Source organism: Ictidomys tridecemlineatus, chromosome 5 (genome assembly GCF_052094955.1).
Source record: "Ictidomys tridecemlineatus isolate mIctTri1 chromosome 5, mIctTri1.hap1, whole genome shotgun sequence".
Lineage (NCBI taxonomy): Eukaryota > Metazoa > Chordata > Mammalia > Rodentia > Sciuridae > Ictidomys > Ictidomys tridecemlineatus.
Genome location: NC_135481.1, coordinates 164,390,935 through 164,409,311, shown reverse-complemented (window position 1 = coordinate 164,409,311; position 18,377 = coordinate 164,390,935). Strand labels below are relative to the sequence as shown.

The window sequence follows — 18,377 nt, the reverse complement described above, 5'->3', positions numbered from 1 at the left end:
TCTCCAAACAGTGGCAACAACCTTGCCTGGAGGTTTATTAGAAATGCAGATTCTCAAGTTTGACCTTCAGTCTACTGAATCAGAAACTCCAGAAGAGGGAGCCCAGGAATCTATGTTGCAATGTATCCAGGTAATGCTCACCAGCTAATGCATGAGAACCACTGTGCTGAACAATGGAAAGATGTGCAAAGCAGTGATTTAAAAAATTGGCTGCATGTTAAAATTACCTGGGATATTAAAAAAAATAGTTCTCATGCATTGCTGATAAGAATGCATTTTTTTAATAGTAAAATTTAAAAAATACAGATAATTGGGTTCCACCTTCTGAAAACAGTACATGGCCTAGGCATTTGGGATTTTCAAAGTCTTCCTAGATGAGTCCAATGTGCAGGCAGTATTGTAAACACTGATGCAAAATCAGGAACCAGCCCATGCATCCCAGGGTGGTCCCACCAACAGGGTGACCTTTAAAACTTACCTCCTTAGATTTCTTGCAGCTTCTCCTGATCTGAAGCCTTGTCGTCCCCTCTGGCCCTTGTGTCTTCAATTCATTATTACTGATGCAACATGTTTTACTTCTGGTTCCTTTTCTTTTATAATCTTAAAAAAATACAAAGTGCATCATCAGGAAAGTGTTAAGAAGCCCCATTTATTTTGCCATTCTGCCTCCCCCAAGACTTTATTACAGCTCAGTTATATAGTGCATATTATAGTAACTCTCTTTTTAAAGGTGGGTAAGTAATAAAATATCTAAATGTGCTAGAATCTCCTTTCCTGGCTCTCACTCCCAGGAAAGAGGCCAATACTGTATTTTCTGAAAACCAAAACTGTCATACCATTTCTCATCTCTCTTTTTCTCTCTTCCTTCCAAAAACTGATAAGTTGAGAGCTTTGAGGATCCAAAGAGGAAGATTCGAGAGCTAATAGTTATGACCTACAATCTCATAGGGCTGGCTTGGAAAGAGTTGTTTTTAGAGAAGGGTTATGGTAGGGGATGCATCTATAAGTCTAAGATAAAGGGTGAACTTTTGAGGGTTTTCTGTGCTGGCAGAGACCCAGATTGGCTTGTACATACAAAAGAATTATCCTGACCAGGTATGGTGATGCACTTCTATAATTCCAGCTAATGGAGGAGGCTGAGACAGGAGTATAACAAGTTTGAGGCCAGTCTGTGAAACTTAGTGAGACCCTGACTTTGCAAAAAAATAAAATAAAATAAAATTGACCTTAACCCTGAATGCAATAGAGGGCTGAAGTTATGCACCAGGAGCTGTCAGTGAAGCAGACCTTGTGCATGAAATTCCTGAGTGTATTAGTTGTCTATTGATCTATTGCTGTGTAATGCATTGCAACAAACAGTGGCATTAAATATACAGACCATCTCACAGCACCTGTGGGATGGAGAACAGTGATAGCTCAGTCAGGTATCAGAACATTAGGAGCAATCATGATGGTAGATGTTCTGCCTTCCTTTCTAAAGCTTCAGGGCTTCTTCTAACCTCATGTAGCTGTTGGAAGAATGCAGAGCTTGTGGTTGTAGGACTGAGGTTTTCTCCCTGGCTCTGTTGGATTCACTCTCATTTCTCAGGTGCCACCTCAATTCTTTATCACCCCTTCCTCTCAGAATATGGAAGCTGACTTCAAAAAGTCTTTCTACATGAAGAGCTCAGCCCTGCTTTTAAGGACTGTCAATTGATTAATTCATATCCACCCTAGTCAATCTCCCTTCCCTCAGTCAAAGCATTTAATGTATAAATTGTGTTTGTGAAATCACTTCATCTTTGCAGTATTCTGTTGTCTAGAAGAAAGTGATAGGTCTTATTCATATTTAAGGGGAAGGGATTAAACAAAAGTAGAGATACCAGGAGGTGGTGATTATGGTTGCTGGGGATTATTTAGAGTCTGTTTCCCACACTGTACCAATCCAAGGCAGAGGTCTGAATTGACATCTACAGAGGTCAAGGGTAGCACTGGTAAAAGATGATGGCCCAGTGGGCCAAGGTCTGACCCTTTTCCTATTTTCTAGCTTTTGAAAGTCCCAGGATTCTTGCATTAATGGTTAGAGACAGCCTCAATAATGAGTACTAGAAAAAATTAATTGTGCAAAACTTAGATGCAAAGCAAAAAGTAGGTGGCTTTATTATTCAGCATCATACTGGGGATTAGACAAATGTGTGCTTTTTAACTCCTTGTTTGACCTTACTGGAGTTCTCAGATTTGGTGAAGTTACATCCCGTCTTACCAATTTTTGTGCAGCAGAGATGCAAATAATTTCTCATCAGTGAAACAGATAACTAAAGTTTATCACCCTAGTAGACATTAGTCAGTTTTATGTCTAATCCAGAAATCATACCATAACCTACTTTTATTAACTTGTCTATAAATACCAATCTTTTCAAAGGCTCTTTGGGCTGGTTTTAACACCTTAGTATTTCTTCTAGTAATTAATGAGTTGAATAAATCTTTGACACATGTTCATTTTGTATTTGCCAGAGAGTTATTATTTTACCTTTCTGAAGATTATACTTTAACAAATGAAAGGTCTTTTTCATCAATTATGCAGGTGAATAGAGTATATTTCATTCCAAGAAATCAAGAAAGGTAAATTTTTTAACCCAATATTTTGGGGTACAATTCATACTCTCCACAATCCTCTCAAATTGTAATAAATTTTCTTACATATTCTTTTTGGGAAAGTAGAGAAATAAATCATCCAGTAGCCACATAACTTCTTTCAGTGGACTTATAAATGTCTGATCGATGGTTTGCAGGCTTGAAGGAATAATACTTAACTACCAGGTATGGCAGTGACACTGACATTCAAGTCAAAGATACATAGTGAGGGCAAAGCATACAGGTCAAGGCCTCTGCCACAAAAAAAATCTGCTGGGAAATATCTCAGATTGAGCCCTTGCTGATAGGATAGAATTTTTTTTTTTAAAAAAAGCCCTTAAATTTTGTTCATGCAGGATTTTATATGGTTCTTCAATGTACAGTGTAATACAATTAAATATGAATTTAATCTAGTAAATTAGTTTATATTTAAATATATATATCCTTTATTACATGTAGCTTACTTTATGCCTTATATATAAATGTGTATGCACGTGTGCATGTTTGTATGCATGTATGTGTGCATATGTGTGTGTGTGCATGTGTTATGGTAATTTTGACTTTATGCTATTTTTATCTCACATTTACTTTAGAGCATACTGCTTGCATAAGATATGACACTACTGCATATGGTCTCAAGACTGGCATTGTATGACACTTCACAAATACTTGCTCTATATTGCATAAAGTGTTTTCACAGAATTTTGGGGAAAAACTGAGTCAGGATGAACCCCATGGGCTTAGGCTTCTCAGATGCTGTGGTTCCCCACCTTTTATAGGGCCAATACAGGCATCTCTCGGCTACTATGGATAGCCTCTGTTTAAAAGCACACATAGCTGTCTCAAGTGATCCTTTCTAAGAGGATCATCTCAATCATCAGGAGCTGCTTTAATTAAAACGTACTTGGAGATTTATTCCTTTTTCCCAGAGTAGGGACAGCCCAGAAGTGATGTCTGATTGACACAAGGGCACAAAGCTGTCCCCTCTTGCCCCAAGGTGCTAATGACCGTGAGGTGTCAGTCACATTTCCTAATTGATGCCAGGCTCCAGCTGACATCACATCCTCACTTGTCCCTTTTTTTCTGTCCTATCCTGTAACCCTCCTTTCTCTTCTCCCAAGAGCTCCTCCCCCATAATGAAACTCTTGCTCAAGCATCTGTATTCTGTAGCTAAACATAAAACCCTCTGAGCCTATTTCCCACTGTGAGTAATCCCTCAATATTGACAGCGTACCAAAAATAATGCCGAGTCTTTTCTTAGTTGCAATACTCCAATGATGATGAAAAATAGTGCACTTCACATAACTAAATTTCTACCACTTTAATTAAATGCTGATACATTTTTTCCCCTGAGGATGGAACCTAGGGCCTTGCATGTGCTAGGCAAGCATTCTACCACTGAGCCACATCCCCAACCCCTTTTAACTTTTTGAATTCTGAGACAGGGTCTTGCTAAGTTGCTCAGACTAGCCTCTAAATTGTGATCGTCCTGCCTCAGCCTCCCAAGGAGTAGCTAAAATTTTAGGTGTGTACTACCACACCTGAATCCCTGACATTTTTATCAGTTGAAGTTTTTGGAAAAAAAAATTTATGGTATCAGTGAAGTGAGATATCCTCTAGACATAAAATCAGAGGAACAATTTTCCTACAGACTCCTCTGGTGATTTGTGTGGATGCAAGCTGTGCCCATGGAAGCTCATTTCCATAATCAATAACATAGGGATCATTCCTCTTCTCTGTTCACCTTGACGATTACTGTGGGGGACTAATGTATGATGAATGGGAAAAAATATTTGGAAACTGTGAAGTGGGCTTGTTAGTATAGAATCTTTTGTTTGCAAGAGAAAATAGTATCAGCCGGGCACTGTGGCACATGGTTGTAATTCCAGTGATTCCAGAGGCTGAGGCAGGAGGATGGCAAGTTCAAGGACAGTCTCAGCAACTTAAGGAGACCCTGCCTCAAAATTTCAAAAAGGGTTGGGAAAGCATCCCTCAATTCAATCCCCAGTAAGAACAACAACAAAAATTGTCATGAACACTTACATTGAGCATGAAGGGGGCTATAAAAGCTGTAAGATATATATATCTGTCTGGTCTAAGAAGTTCACAAAGAGATGCTGGGATCAAATTTAGGGACTCAGCATCATTGCAATTTTCTTTTTCCTCATCTCTTAATATTTCTTACTTCCCTATAGCTTTGTTCATAGAAAGCCTCTTTGTATGTGGAAGAAAAATCCTTCCAAGCAACTTTCATCCTCACGATCCACTCAGGGCCCAGAGCATCTCTGAATCTATAAGATGGAGGAAAAGAGGACAATTTCTTAGTAACTGGCAAATGTCAAGCTCTGATGGAACAATCTTTTATCACATGCCCAACAATGAACCAATTCCTGTACCCTGGGAAGGGAGTAAATGCATTGGCCAGAACTGGTCAACTTCATGTTCTGAAGCTCCTGTTCAGATCTGTTAGAGCCACATGGTCAATAAGGAATGCTGGAGGATGAGGAAGTGATGACCCATTCCCCACATCAATGGCTACTGGATTGATAACCTTCTATCTGCTACAGTATTGTACAAGTTAGAATGTATAATAATTATCTACCAGAGAATATCAAACTTTCATTGATGTTGGAAGACCACTGAATCAATTGACAAATCATACTTTCATGATATTTACCATGTGGGAAGATCGTTAATGTCTATACCAAATTGCCCCAGACTCTTAAGTGGTATTGGATACTTATACTTGTATTATTGTGTAGTTTTTCTATTTTCTTCTTGTCTATTATTGAAGTTTCAATATGTTTCAAGGGCCTTTCCTGCCAATCAAATATGGACCAGAAATTTAGAAATCCATGATAATACAGAACTTATATAATAAGAGAATGTAAGTTTTAAGAGATTTTATCCTCTAAGCAAAGCACATAAACATTGTGACATCTTCTTTCATTGATTAGAAGCCTTCTGTTCTAAACTGTTTAAAACTGATATTTTACTTCTGAGAATGAAATTACCCATACTACCTCAAAATATTACTAACAGTAGGTAATCTAGATTGATTACTTAGAGTTTAGGGTTTTATTCCATTAATGAATAGACCAGTAAATTGTGACAAGAGGACTCAATTCAGAATAAGAAGATGTCAATTATATTTCTAATTCTTCCTCATACTGATTAGTCAGGCTAATTCAATATTTTTCAAAACACTTTGTTAATGGCAGGCGCAGTTGTACATACACAGATATGATAGCAGCTAAAGCAAATGATTTTTAAGTTGCCTGTTGAAATGTAACCATTCACCCCAAGCCCCTAGTGTCTTAATGTAAAAACAATTTTATTTCCTCATGGTTCTACAATCTAGGCTGGGATTGGCAAGGTGGTTTTTCTATTGATCCAACTTAAAGTCTTTAGGAACCTGAAGTTATTTGGAGGCTTAAGTATGCATGAGTGATCTAGGATGGTTTCTGTTTTAGTCAGCTTTTCACTGCTGTGACTAAAGACACTGACCAGAACAACTTCAGAGGAGGACAAGTTTATCTGAGGGCTCATGGTTTTAGAGGTCTCAATCCATAGACAGCAGGCTTCATTCCTCGGGGCTAAAAGTGAGGCTGAACATCATGGAGGAAGACTGTGGCAGAGGGAAGCAGCTCACATGATGATCAGAGGCCAGAGAGAGAAAGATCTCCATTTATTTGCCAGATACAAACATATACTCCAAAGCCACGTCCCAGTTCCCACCTCCTCCAGCTACACCCCACCTGCCTTCAGCTACCACTCAATTAATTTTATCAGGTGATTAATCTGATGATTGGGTTAAGGATCTCATAACCCAATCATTCCTTCTCCGAATCTTCTTGCATTGTCTCACACATGAGCTTTGGTGGGACACCTCACATCCAAGCCGTAAGAGCTTCTTCCACACATCTGGCAGTTTAGTGCTTCTCTTCCAGATCTGTCTTTTTACACAGTCTGATCGTACAGTGGTCTCACCCACACTTTATTACAGCGTGGCAGCTGGCTTCACGTGTGAGCATCTCAAGAAGGTAAACTCCCATCTGCCAGACATATACGATCAGGCCCAGGCTCAAGGCGAAAGGGAATGAATAAGAGTGGAAATATTAGATGGTGATTTTTAACTGGATGCTACTCCAGTATCAGTCTATCACAAGTGGTTCAAACTCAATCAGTAATTTTCAAAGTGCGCTCTTTGGAATCCCTAGAAATCTAAACAACCCCTGAGGGTGAACTGGCTGAGCCTCACTTCAATAAGACTTTCACTTATAAATGCATAGGACATTAGCAGTTAAGGTTTCTATTGAGCAAAGTGTTTCACTGCTAAAAGTGTACAGTTTTTAAGCTCAATGAACTATACGATCTCTTGTAAGTTAAACATTTTATGACTTTATGACTCTGAAGCTCTCAGGCTGTTTCCTTGATCTGTCCTTGGCTGATAACACATATTCTTATCTACATCCCTTTGCCATGATGGATGCAATAAAGGCTCCATACTGCTTCAACACTGGCAATGAATGCACCCATTGAATTCCAATTCAATTTCTGCATCACAGCCTGCATAGAAGGAGGAAATACCTCCTCTATTTAGAAAGTTAATATCCATAATTTTGAGCACTTATCAATTTAGAGACAGGTGTTAACATTTAAGAAATAAACACCAAGAACACATATTCATTTGAAGTGTGCTTTCCTGTGTACATGACTATGATTCCATATCAATAGCACACACTGTTTTATTTCTAAAATTATTAAAATTTTTTTCAAATAACAACTATAGCAGCTGTCATTTATTGAGTCCTTACCATGGCCAGGCACTGTGCTAATCACTTTTCATTTAACTTCTCGAATCCATACATAACCCCTGCAAAGTTGATGCTTGGATTATTTCCACTGAATGAACAAAGGAGGAAAGAGAAGCTTAGCAACTGATCCAAATCCAGACAGCTAAGAAATTAGTGACAGAGAATCTGGAACCCTGAAATGTATGGCCACAAAACAGGTCCTCTAACTTTCCATCCTCCATGCCTATGCGGCGTTTTGCATGCAGTAAATGGGTCCACCTATCTGGACTCTTTTGCTATTACTACAGCATAGGTTCTCAACATTGACTGCATGTTGGAATAACCAATGTGCTCCTAAAATATACTAATTTAAAAAATTATTACTTTTTTGTTTTTACAAATGCTAATGCTTAGGTTTCACCAATTGTAATGTTGATTGAAATTTTTTTTTCTGCAGCCAGAGTATCAATCTTTTTAAAAAGTCCCCAGGTGCTAGGCGCTGTGGCATACAGTTGTAATCCCAGTAACTCGAGAAGCTGAAGCAGGATGATCACAAATTTGAGCAACTTAGTGAGTTCCTGTCTCAAAGTAAAATTAAAAAGAAAAAGGACTTGGGTGTAGTCCAGAGATAGAACATTCCTGGGTTTAATCTCCCGTACTTCAAGAAATAAATACAATAAGATAAGATAAATTCTTTAAAGAGCCAAGGTACTTTCTATCAATGCTGCCAGGATTGAGAAGCATTGACCTAAAGGAACCACCTGGCATCCAAGGTGTCTCCAAGATGTAATGAGACACTTGCTAGCCCCCTGACTATTTCTTCTCAATATAGATAGTACTTCTGTGTGGAATACTCTCATTTTTTTGGTTTCTTGAAAAATTCCTAGCCAGGCACAGTGGCCCATGCCTGTAATACCAGTGGCTCAGGAGACTGAGACAGGGGGATCAGGAATTCAAAGCCAGCCTCAGCAATGGCAAGGCATAAGCAACTCAGTGAGACCCTGCCTCTAAATAAAATACAAAATATGGTTAGGGATGTGGCTCAGTGGTCAAATGCCCCTGATTTTAATTCCTGGTACCCACTCCGATCAAAAAAAAAAAAGAAAGAAAGAAAAACTCCAAGCATGCATCAAAACCCAGATCCAGGGGCCAAAATGTCAAATAATTTTAAAAAGTATCAAAAAATATACATGCATTCAGAATAACATAAACATACCTGGGTTCATGATTAGTAACTGCTTCTTTGGGTTTTCTTTTTTAAAAATATTTAGTCTTTAGTTATAGGTGGACACAACATCTTCATTTTATTATTATGTGGTGCTGAGGGTCGAACCCAGTGCCCCACACATGGTAAGCTAGCACTCTACCTCTGAGCCACAACCCCAGCCCCTTCTTTGGGTTTTCTAACAACACATCCCACCTCACATTCTGGTAGTCTGTACTTAAAACAAACAAACAGACAAACAAACAAAAAATAAACCTGCCATCTTCCCCAATTCTTTTTGTTCCATCCACTCTGTAAGAGATGTCCCAATCACATTAGCTGGTGAGGGATCCACTGGGAGGTGATTGTCAAGGAGGAAATAATTCCCAAATTGCAGCTTTACCCTTTTTTCCAATCTCCTTTAATCAGAGACTAGTCCAACAAGGATGTGCACTGGGCTGAAGGGAGGGCTAGCTGAGAGAACCAGGAGGGGGTCTCTGTGACTTTCTCTAATAGGATCCTGAAGTCTGTTTATTTATTAAGCTTACCAAAGCTTACTATCATCACTGTATCCCCCCAAACTAGCTGGATTTTAGGAAGCATGAAGAAGGCCCTGAAAAATATTGAAAATTAGAAAACAGTGTAGGGAAAATGGTACTTAACAAATTGCATGCATGCGCACCTGTGTGTGTTAAACAAGACTGTCATACTCAAGTGAGCTCAAAGTCTCTCAAGCTTCACTATGTTTACTAACACCTATCGTGACACTTTGAAAAAGAATTTTCAAACTTGCCTAAGTGAACAGCACTTTAATCTTCTTTAAATTGTTTAGTTTATCTTTGTTTCATCTCACAACTGCATGATTAAATCACCATCATCCTCATCTTCACAGGGAAGAGTTGTGTAGAGCTCACTATTAGCTGGACACTCTTAAAGAATATTAATTGTATATACTGGGCTGGGTTTGTGGCTCAGTGGTAGAATGCTTGCCTAGCATGCATGAGACACTGGGTTCAATCCCAGGAACTACATAAAAATAAACAAATAAAATATAGAGGTATTGTGTCCATCTACAACTCCAAAAATACTTTTTATTTTATTTTTTTTATTGGTTGTTCAAAACATTACAAAGCTCTTGACATATCATATTTCATACATAAGCTTCAAGTACTTTTTAAATGTATATACTAATTTGTATGTTTTCTATTTCAAAATAACTCAATATAATTATACCCATCTGACAGATTAGAAAACGGAGGCATAGAAACATAGAATGATTTCATTTACTAAAGTGAGTTCAGTTAATAAGCAAGGTGTTTTAGTCAGCTTTTTCACCACTGTGACCAAAAAGACCTGAGAAGAACAATTTAAGGGGATGAAAAGTTTATTTGACTCATGGTTTTGAAGGTTTCAGTCCATAGACCGCCAACATCATAGCTCTGTGTCTGAGATAAGGCAGAAGAACCTCATGGTGGAAGGGCTGACAGAGGAAAGCAGCTCAGGACATGGTAACAAGGAAGCAGAGGCAGAGTCCCGCTCCCCAAGGACAAAATATAAACCCCAAAGGCATGTCCCCAGTAACTCACCTTCTCTAGCCACTCCCCATCTGCCTAGTATTACCACCCAGTTAATCCCTACAAGTGGATTCATGCCCTGATTAGGTCAAGGCTCTAAGAACCTAATCATTGTCTTACACATGAGCTTTTGGGGGACACCTCCTATCTAAACCATAATAGGAGGGAAGTATTGTAAGGACCCCTGAAATCTAGAGACAACCAGCATACTGTACTCTTTTCTAGAATATTTGTAGAAAGCAAAAAGAGACAGTTATTATCAATAGGGGATATAGTTTCTTTTTTATGTACTATACTCAAAAACTCTATGAGAGGAAAAGGTCACTGCTAAGTTTAGAAAAAGGATTCTATTAAACATGCATATGCAATATGTACATCTGGAGGTGAAAAATGAATAGTGGACACCCAAACGTTATTGTGAACATATGGCATGTGGGAATGTGAAGGGCATTTCTTTCTTTCTTTTTGCTGTTTTTGATCTTTAAAAAATATTGGAATGTTAGTTCTGTATAGTGTACATTGCTTCTGTTAGTCAAACATACAGAGGCAGCTAACAAGATTCAGTTCAGTAGTATAAGGTTTCCTGTGCTGTAATCCTAGAGGGATGAAAAACTAAAGTCAGAGAGCCATTTCTATGGAGAACTTGGACAGTCAGGAAACTTGCTCATGTTCCCCTCCCTCCTCTGTGGTCAGCCTTCTGTCTGCAGGACATTCTGTCTTGGGAAGGTGGACTGATCAAACAAACTCTGCATCAAGTTGGTAACTTTGACAATTGCAAAGAATGGATGTTTTAATCACATACTTTAAAGTGATGGGGGGATTATATTACATAATTGTGATGAGCTATGTCATGGGACTCTCTCCCATTCAAGTACTAGCCAGGACCAGCTTTGCTGGGAGCAGATGAGATGGGGCTCCTTCAGGGTGGTAAGGCCATAGACAGTCTTGGGGCTTCTCAGGAAGGGCAGATCTATCAGAGAACAGATTTAAAAGAGTTTTTTTTTCTTTAAAGTTACTTTTATGATAACCTACCTCTCACCAGTAATTGTTTATTATTATGTATTAGGTGTAAAGAGATATATATGATATTGTATAAAGATAGATATGTACATGCAATATGTATATATTGATATATGAATAGAGAGAAAAGATGAATTTTTCAGAAGCTCTTTGAAGGTTTTCAGTTACTTGCATTTTTTTTAACTGCCAATTGAACCCAGGGATGTTCTGCCACTGAGCTACATCCCCAATCCTTTTTATTTGTTTTGTTTTGTTGTCTTTTAAATTTTGAGATAGGGTCTTGCTAAGTTGCTGAGGTTTTGAGACTGGCCTCGAACTTGTGATCTTCCTTCCTCAGCCTCCTTTGTTGCTGGTACTATAGGCATGAACCACCATGCTCAGCAATACTTTGCATTTTTAGTGAATGTATTCTATCTCTGGAATTTCTTAAAGAGCCTACTACAAGGTTTTGGCAACTTACCTACAAATTCTGGGTATGAGATTGATTGGTATTTCCTTTGATTTTGAGAAAATGTTGAGATAGCATTAAGGGGCTTAAGGGGACTCATAATTATGCAGTTAAATATGTAAAAATATTATAGGGAGTGGAAAGCACTCAATTAGCTTGGTTGTTATCCAGGAAGGCTCTTCCTGTCGGGGTATATTTCAGCTTGACCTTGGAGGATGAATAAAGGTAGTATAGCACAGTAGGTGGCTGCAAAAAAAACATGGGCAAGAGGAAAACCTAGATTTAGAGTCAATTCTCAGTTCTTATTAATTGAGGGACCCAGGATGATCTTTCCAACTTAGCTCATGAAGTTGGGATAATTATTTAATCACATCCCATCATACTTTTTTATTAAACATTAATTTGAATATACATCATTATACAACTTTCAATTATTGACTATAGATTTATAATAATAATGATAATAATTCTACTACTCATAATACAAGCGAATCTGTCTTAGGGCTTATGAGTGTGACATGATATAATTCAATTGATGTGCCAGACTTGGTGCCTTCTAGGAAGGGTTCAAAAAGTGGTCGAGGTAGCCACTGCCAGGAGGAATTAGCTAGAACCCTAAAATAGAGGGTTCCCAGCCAGAATGAAGAGCCCATGGAGATGTGTTTAGAACATGCCAGTCATTCCAGGGAGAACCCAGGAATGAGACCTGCTTGGGGGGTTGTCTAATGAGTGAAAATGAAAATGCATAAATGGAAATAGATGTGTCAGAACTGAGAGCAGCCACTAGCACCTTAATCTGGGTCAGTGCAGCCTCCTCTTTAGTTTCATTTGCATTCATCTATCCCATCCCTGCAATGACCCCCTGACAGCACATTATGAAGCTTTCACAAGCAGGTCAGACACAGCACTGGGAAATGGAATGGCCCCGTTCATCAGTAATGAGTGGTCCCCACACAGCCTTTTACAAGGGAATTAATCTTTTATTAAGAGAGGAAATTATGCCCAAATGCTTCGGGGGCTTTTTGCTCATGGTTACATGTGCCATGGGAAGTTCCCACTCCTCTTGAGGGTCTCTGTCAAAAGCAATCTTCTTCTAACATCTCCTTTGGAAGCTGAGACTCTCCAGGGGTTAGTGTGGTTTTGCTTTTTTGGTCCTGTGTAAATGTAGAATTTGAGCACAAAATATAGACACAGTTGGCTGTTTTGTGATCCCCTCATTCTCTCCAGGCTGCTGGGAGAAATGCTAAGCTGTGTGGGTGATCCTTTTAAGCAGGGTAAGCTTGAAAAGGAATTTAGGAGTAGAAGTAGGCTTATACTCCTTCCAGAAGGCAGAGCTGAGTGTGCAGATCAGGGGAATGAGGACAGATTGAGCGCTTCATGGAGATGCTAAGAATAGAGATCTATTGATAAATGTATGCAGCAGGGGTGAGTGTGTAAAGTGATGGCTAGGGACAAGACTCTGCCCTTGAGGCCTTCCTAAGCTGGGGAGGTGTCATGACTCCAACCTAAGGACTTCAGAGGTAAGGATGTCTCTCCAGGTTAAGTCAAAGTGCTGAGGGAGGGGGTGATTTCCTGAAAGTGATGTCATGGGGGTAGGTAGGTGGTACTTGCACAGTTCTGAAAGGACAGGTACAGACATCACACAGAAGGAGCATGAGGAGCAGAGGCCAGGAAGGAGGAGAGACCCTGTAAGGGTGGGGTGCTAAGAGATCTCTCATCAGATTTTGTGGATGCTGAATACCTCTCCTGCAGGGCAGAGACCTCATAAACAGGAACCAAGATTCCTTAGGATTCTTAAAAAAAAAATGTGTGAAAAGAAAAGTTATCTAGAATGCCATTTTAAAAATTAAACAGGGCACCATATAAAGACAGGATTGTGTAGTGATTGACAGCACTGGGTTGGGAGGTAAACGGGCACCAGCTCAATGCATAATGCTGCCATTCTGAGCTAGTTGACCTTGGGCTTGTTTCTTAACACCCTTCTGTAAAGAAAGAGGCTAATCTTGGCTTTCTTGCAGGTGGCAAGAACAGTGTGAGATGGTCTTTGTAAGTATGTTGCGCATCGTCACATGGGAAATATGCAAAAGATTTGACTAGTGTATTAATATTGTCTGGTCAGCTTCTCTTCCATCCCTTAGGTAAAGTACCTAAATGATAAAAATGTAGATACTCTATAAAATAAAATAGTGTCCCTGATCTAACTTGCAGCTCTGTTTTCTCATTCTTCAGCCATATGTGTGTGTTTGGAGAGGTTGGAAGTCAAGGAAAGAAAGGAGCCAAATGTCCTTATTCTGATGGGACAGAAGGTGGAGAACTGCACAAATGGAGGAATTTAGAAGGAACAAAGTTTTTCACAATGTAAGTTAAACTTTCCAAAAGCAAGAAACAGACATTATTATTACTGTGTGTATATATGAGAATGCATGACCAATGTGATTCTGCAACCTGTCTGCTCAGAAAAATGAGATATTGTATCCCATGTGATTCAAATGTATGATATGTCAAGGTCATTGTGCTGGAGAGAGAGAGAGAGAGAGAGAGAGAGAGAGAGAGAGAGAGAGAGAGAGACAGAGAGAGACAGACAGAGAGAAACAAAGAAGATAAAAAGAGGGGAGGAAGGTATAAAGAGGGAGGAAGGAAAGGGAGATGTTGAAGGAGGGACAAAGGAGGAAGGAAACAAAGAGAAGGAATGAGAGTAAGAGGAGGAAAGAAGGAGGGAGAGAGGGGAGGGAGGGTAAGCAATCAGGGCCTTGTAGGGAAATGAGATTTATTTTTCTTTTCATTAATGACCTCATCTTTCCCCCAGTAGTATCCAGGCCTACTCTAAATACTAGGAATTCATGCTTGAGTGGGTACCTGTGTGGCTTTTCGAGGCCCCTTGAAATCCAACTTTCTGTGCTTTTTTTTTTTTTTTTGTCTTTTTGGATTTTGAATAATATGGCTAACCAGATAATACAAATATACAAAGTAAACTATTTTTTATTGTTGTTTTCTTTTAGTTTCACTTTCAAACCCCAAAGAGCCAAACTAGAATATTTTCCAAAGTCATTATGTGCCTAAAATGTGAGGTGTCTTTACTGCGTGGTCCGCAGCTGGCAGTTACACTGTTTTTTTTTTTTTTTGTCTTAAATTTGTATAAACATAAGTCATTTATGATTTGGTCCCTCTGGAGTATATCCCTCATTGAACATTCAGAAATAGTTTTCTTTCTTTTTTTTTTAATAAAAAATAGCTTCTGTGTGCTGCCACATTAGCACACAGATGCTTATTTTTATAGTTGAATTTTAAAAATAAAGTCTGTGTCCTTAGGAGCCTAGAACTTTCTAAGAAAGAAATGCCACCCTCTTTTCTGTAGAGTTTTGTATTTTCCCCTTTAAAAGATCAGTTTAACTCCTACCTAGTGTTCAGGTTTTGCACATCCTATGAAGTTGGCTGTTGAGATGTGTAACTGTTAACACTTAGAACACTTATTACGTTGCTGCCTTTTGTTGAACTTGGCATTTGCCAACTTACTCCAAACTCAAGGACAATATGTGCTATTGATTCTCTAGTATAAGTTTTGAGAGAAACATAGCTCAGATCTCTGTACAAACTGGGAGACTGAACAAACACTGTGGTCAGAATCGGCTATTGACCATGCAAATGGGGACACTGATAGACTCTGATGTTTATTGTCATTAATATATCTGGAATGGCACTTTATTTATTCCTGGACACTATGGCTAAGGGTTGTATAAGCTGCCACCTCCTTCATAGCAACTCTGTCATCTGAGTGAAAAGATTTTCTTTAGGCATGGTTTATTTTGTGATCCAATGGCACATTTTCTCACAAGCATGGCTTTTATAATTCAAAAACATTATGCAATGGTAAATAAAAGATGTTGTGTAACACTGACTTCAAGATGTTTGCTCATCTTGGTAGAAGGAAAAGGCATGCTGCAGAAGAGCTTTTGTACAACGGGAAGGCACACCTCAATTTACTGTGAGTTGTGAAAATTCATGAGGTGAAAAATTTCCACTAGATGTTTATTTAAGAGGAATACATGGTGGCTAATTTCAGGCAAATGAAAAAGAACATTTTCATTTTATGGGCCTTGCCAATGGGCAAATGACCTTTAATATGTGGGTTGAAGTTTAACCCGGTTAGTTTCGAGGTAGGAGGTGGCAGATCAAACATGTTCTTGACCCATAAAATGAGGCTTGGGCTTGTGTCTGAGCAGAGTTTGTAGAAGAAGGCTTTAGACAATCTCAAGTTCAGTTTTCCTACTTTTACAGGAAGCAAAATAAATCAGAGAAAGGAGAAATGCTGAAGTAGAGAAGCATGAAGTAGAATCTTGGCTTCCTGACCCTTAATTTAGTAACCTTAGCCCTCCTTATGTAGTAACTCAGCTCCTAGAGCTTCAGAGGGTGCCCAATTCCCCACAGGGTCACCTGGACTCCACTGGGGTGGCCTGCCTAACAGTTGGAAAAGAGACAGCTGGGGCCAGGTATGAGGACTAACATTTGCTGTTGTGGGGTGCTGGTCAGTATCCTCTGGAATGTCCTGTCTGGTCAGATTCTATAACTATCCATAACAGGGTTGTTTTAGTCAGCTTTTCACTGCTGTGACCAAAAGACCAGAGAAGAACAATTTTAGAAGAGGAAAAGTTTATTTGGGGGCTACAAATTTCAGAGGTCTCAGTCCATGAATGGCCAACTCCATTGCTGTAGTCCAAAATGAGGCAGAATATCATGGCAGAACAAGGAAGGGGAAAAGCAGGGGGAAAACTCTATAGACCCCCCAAATCATACCCCTAGGTTCTCACGTTCTTTAACCAAACCCTGTCCTCTTACAGTTACCACCAAGTTAATCCCTAGCGGGATCAATGCACTTATTAGGTTAAAAGTCTCATAGCCCAATTATTTCACCTCTGAGCATTCTTGCATTGTCTCACATATGAGCTTTTGGGGGACACCTCATATTTAAACCATAACTATGGTGCCAGTCACACAGTTGATACTTAGAGAATATCCATTGAATGGTTGCATCCTTGACCACTTTACTACATTCTTCTGCCATAATGATCTTCATAAGTCAGCGTTATTCTCACCTACTATACACATTAATTTTCATGATAACTCCTTCTCTCTAGAGTTCTTACAGAGAACCTGATTTAAGACAACTCCTGATGTTCATTGGGCCTTTCCTTCCAAGACCCATTGATAACCTACTATTGCATTTGCCATATAATTGTAATAATTTATATGCAGAAACTTTACCTCTCTGCAATAATGCAAGGCCTGTAGCTCATTATTTCATTTACATCTTTCCCTTTCAAAAGGCTAGGAATGGTGTTTGGCATCTCTTTGCAGATGGGGCCAAGGAAGGTGTCGACCTGCATACTATATAGAATGAAGCGACTGTAAAATATCCCTAGGAACCATAAATGAATTTTCTTAAGAGGTATAAAAGGATGCCTTTTCTGTTTCATGTTATAGAGATTATACCGAAATCGTATGTACAGTGATATTTAACATAACTAAGCTAACAATTTATAAGAGGCTGCTTTGAGGTCAGAATTTCTTAGCTGCCCTGTTGCCTTTGCAATTGAAGAGAACAGAGCAGCAAGAAAGACTAAAAACAATGTTTTACATTCCCCAAGGCCTTGTTTAATGGAGTGTATACAATCAAATTTCAACAAGCCATGGCTAGATTATCTATGCCAGTGCTTCTCAGTCTTTAATGTGTATGTGAGTCACCCAGGCATTGTGCTTCAGTGTGTATTCTGATTCAGGAGGTCTAGAGTCATGCCTGAGATTCTATGTATCCAAAATCTCTTATAAGATGGTGTTATTAATTATCCATATATCACATTTTATACACTTTACATAACAACGTCTTTTATCTTATAAGGCTTTATTTTTTTCTTCTGTGACTGAAAGTGTAATATAACTTAGGCATGATATGGAAATTGTAACACTGCAGTCTTCCTAACTGTGTAGCCTGAGCCAAACTGCCCTCTTGGCTTGTGATGATAAGCTCTGACTCCAAGGATGTAATGATGTTGTTTATGATCTGAAAGTAGGAAAGTGTTGAATTTGGTCAATTATTTTTCTATAAGGGATCATGCAGAGGCTAAATGCATACTTTTACCTAGCTTTCAGAGAGAACTATCACCTTCAATGGTAACAAAATAAAAATAAAAATAGTCAATACCAGGACCATTAACAGTCTGTTTTATAACAACAAAGCAACAGCAAGAGTTCTGATTGCAACAGAGTTTGCTTGCTCTTTGGGGATAGCATTCCACAATGGAAAATTTATCTCTTAGCTCTTCAAATGCCTCCCCAAGTTCCAGATACCCTCTTGAACATGAAAGAGTTATATCAAGGAACATTTTACTATACTTCTAGAATTTTCTAAGTCCAGACTTGGGCAATTTATTTCTCCTAGTAAAATGAATATGTATAATGTTCATAAAGCTAGACTATGATATGCATAGCACATTGTTTCTTTACAGGGGAGTATTGAGAAATAAACAACAATGAATTTTAAATCTTTCTAATTACTCCTCAGACCAATATTTCATGAATTTGTATTGATATATGATAGATTTTTTTTAAATGATAGAGCAAGGACCTTTGAACATTCTGTTCTCCATAAAGCCACATGAAATCTGTAAAAAAAAAAAGAAAGAAAGAAAAAATCGACATTTTCATAATACTGGAAATTAACCAAATAT

The 18,377-nt window shown here is 38.7% G+C and overlaps 1 long non-coding RNA gene across 3 annotated transcripts in view; it reads left to right on the top strand.

Annotated features, from left to right (window-relative positions):
• Positions 1-12,901: 12,901 nt before the first annotated feature.
• Positions 12,902-18,377, top strand: part of LOC144378052 (uncharacterized) — a 105,002-nt gene continuing 99,526 nt past the window's right edge. The window contains exons 1-3 of one of the 3 annotated variants that reach the window (XR_013439549.1): positions 12,902-13,175; positions 13,674-13,701; positions 13,885-14,013. This is a non-coding gene — a long non-coding RNA (uncharacterized LOC144378052). Of the gene's footprint in view, positions 13,176-13,673; positions 13,794-13,884; positions 14,014-18,377 lie in introns of those variants that run through there. The other 2 variants (XR_013439547.1, XR_013439548.1) reach the window with 2 other exon arrangements.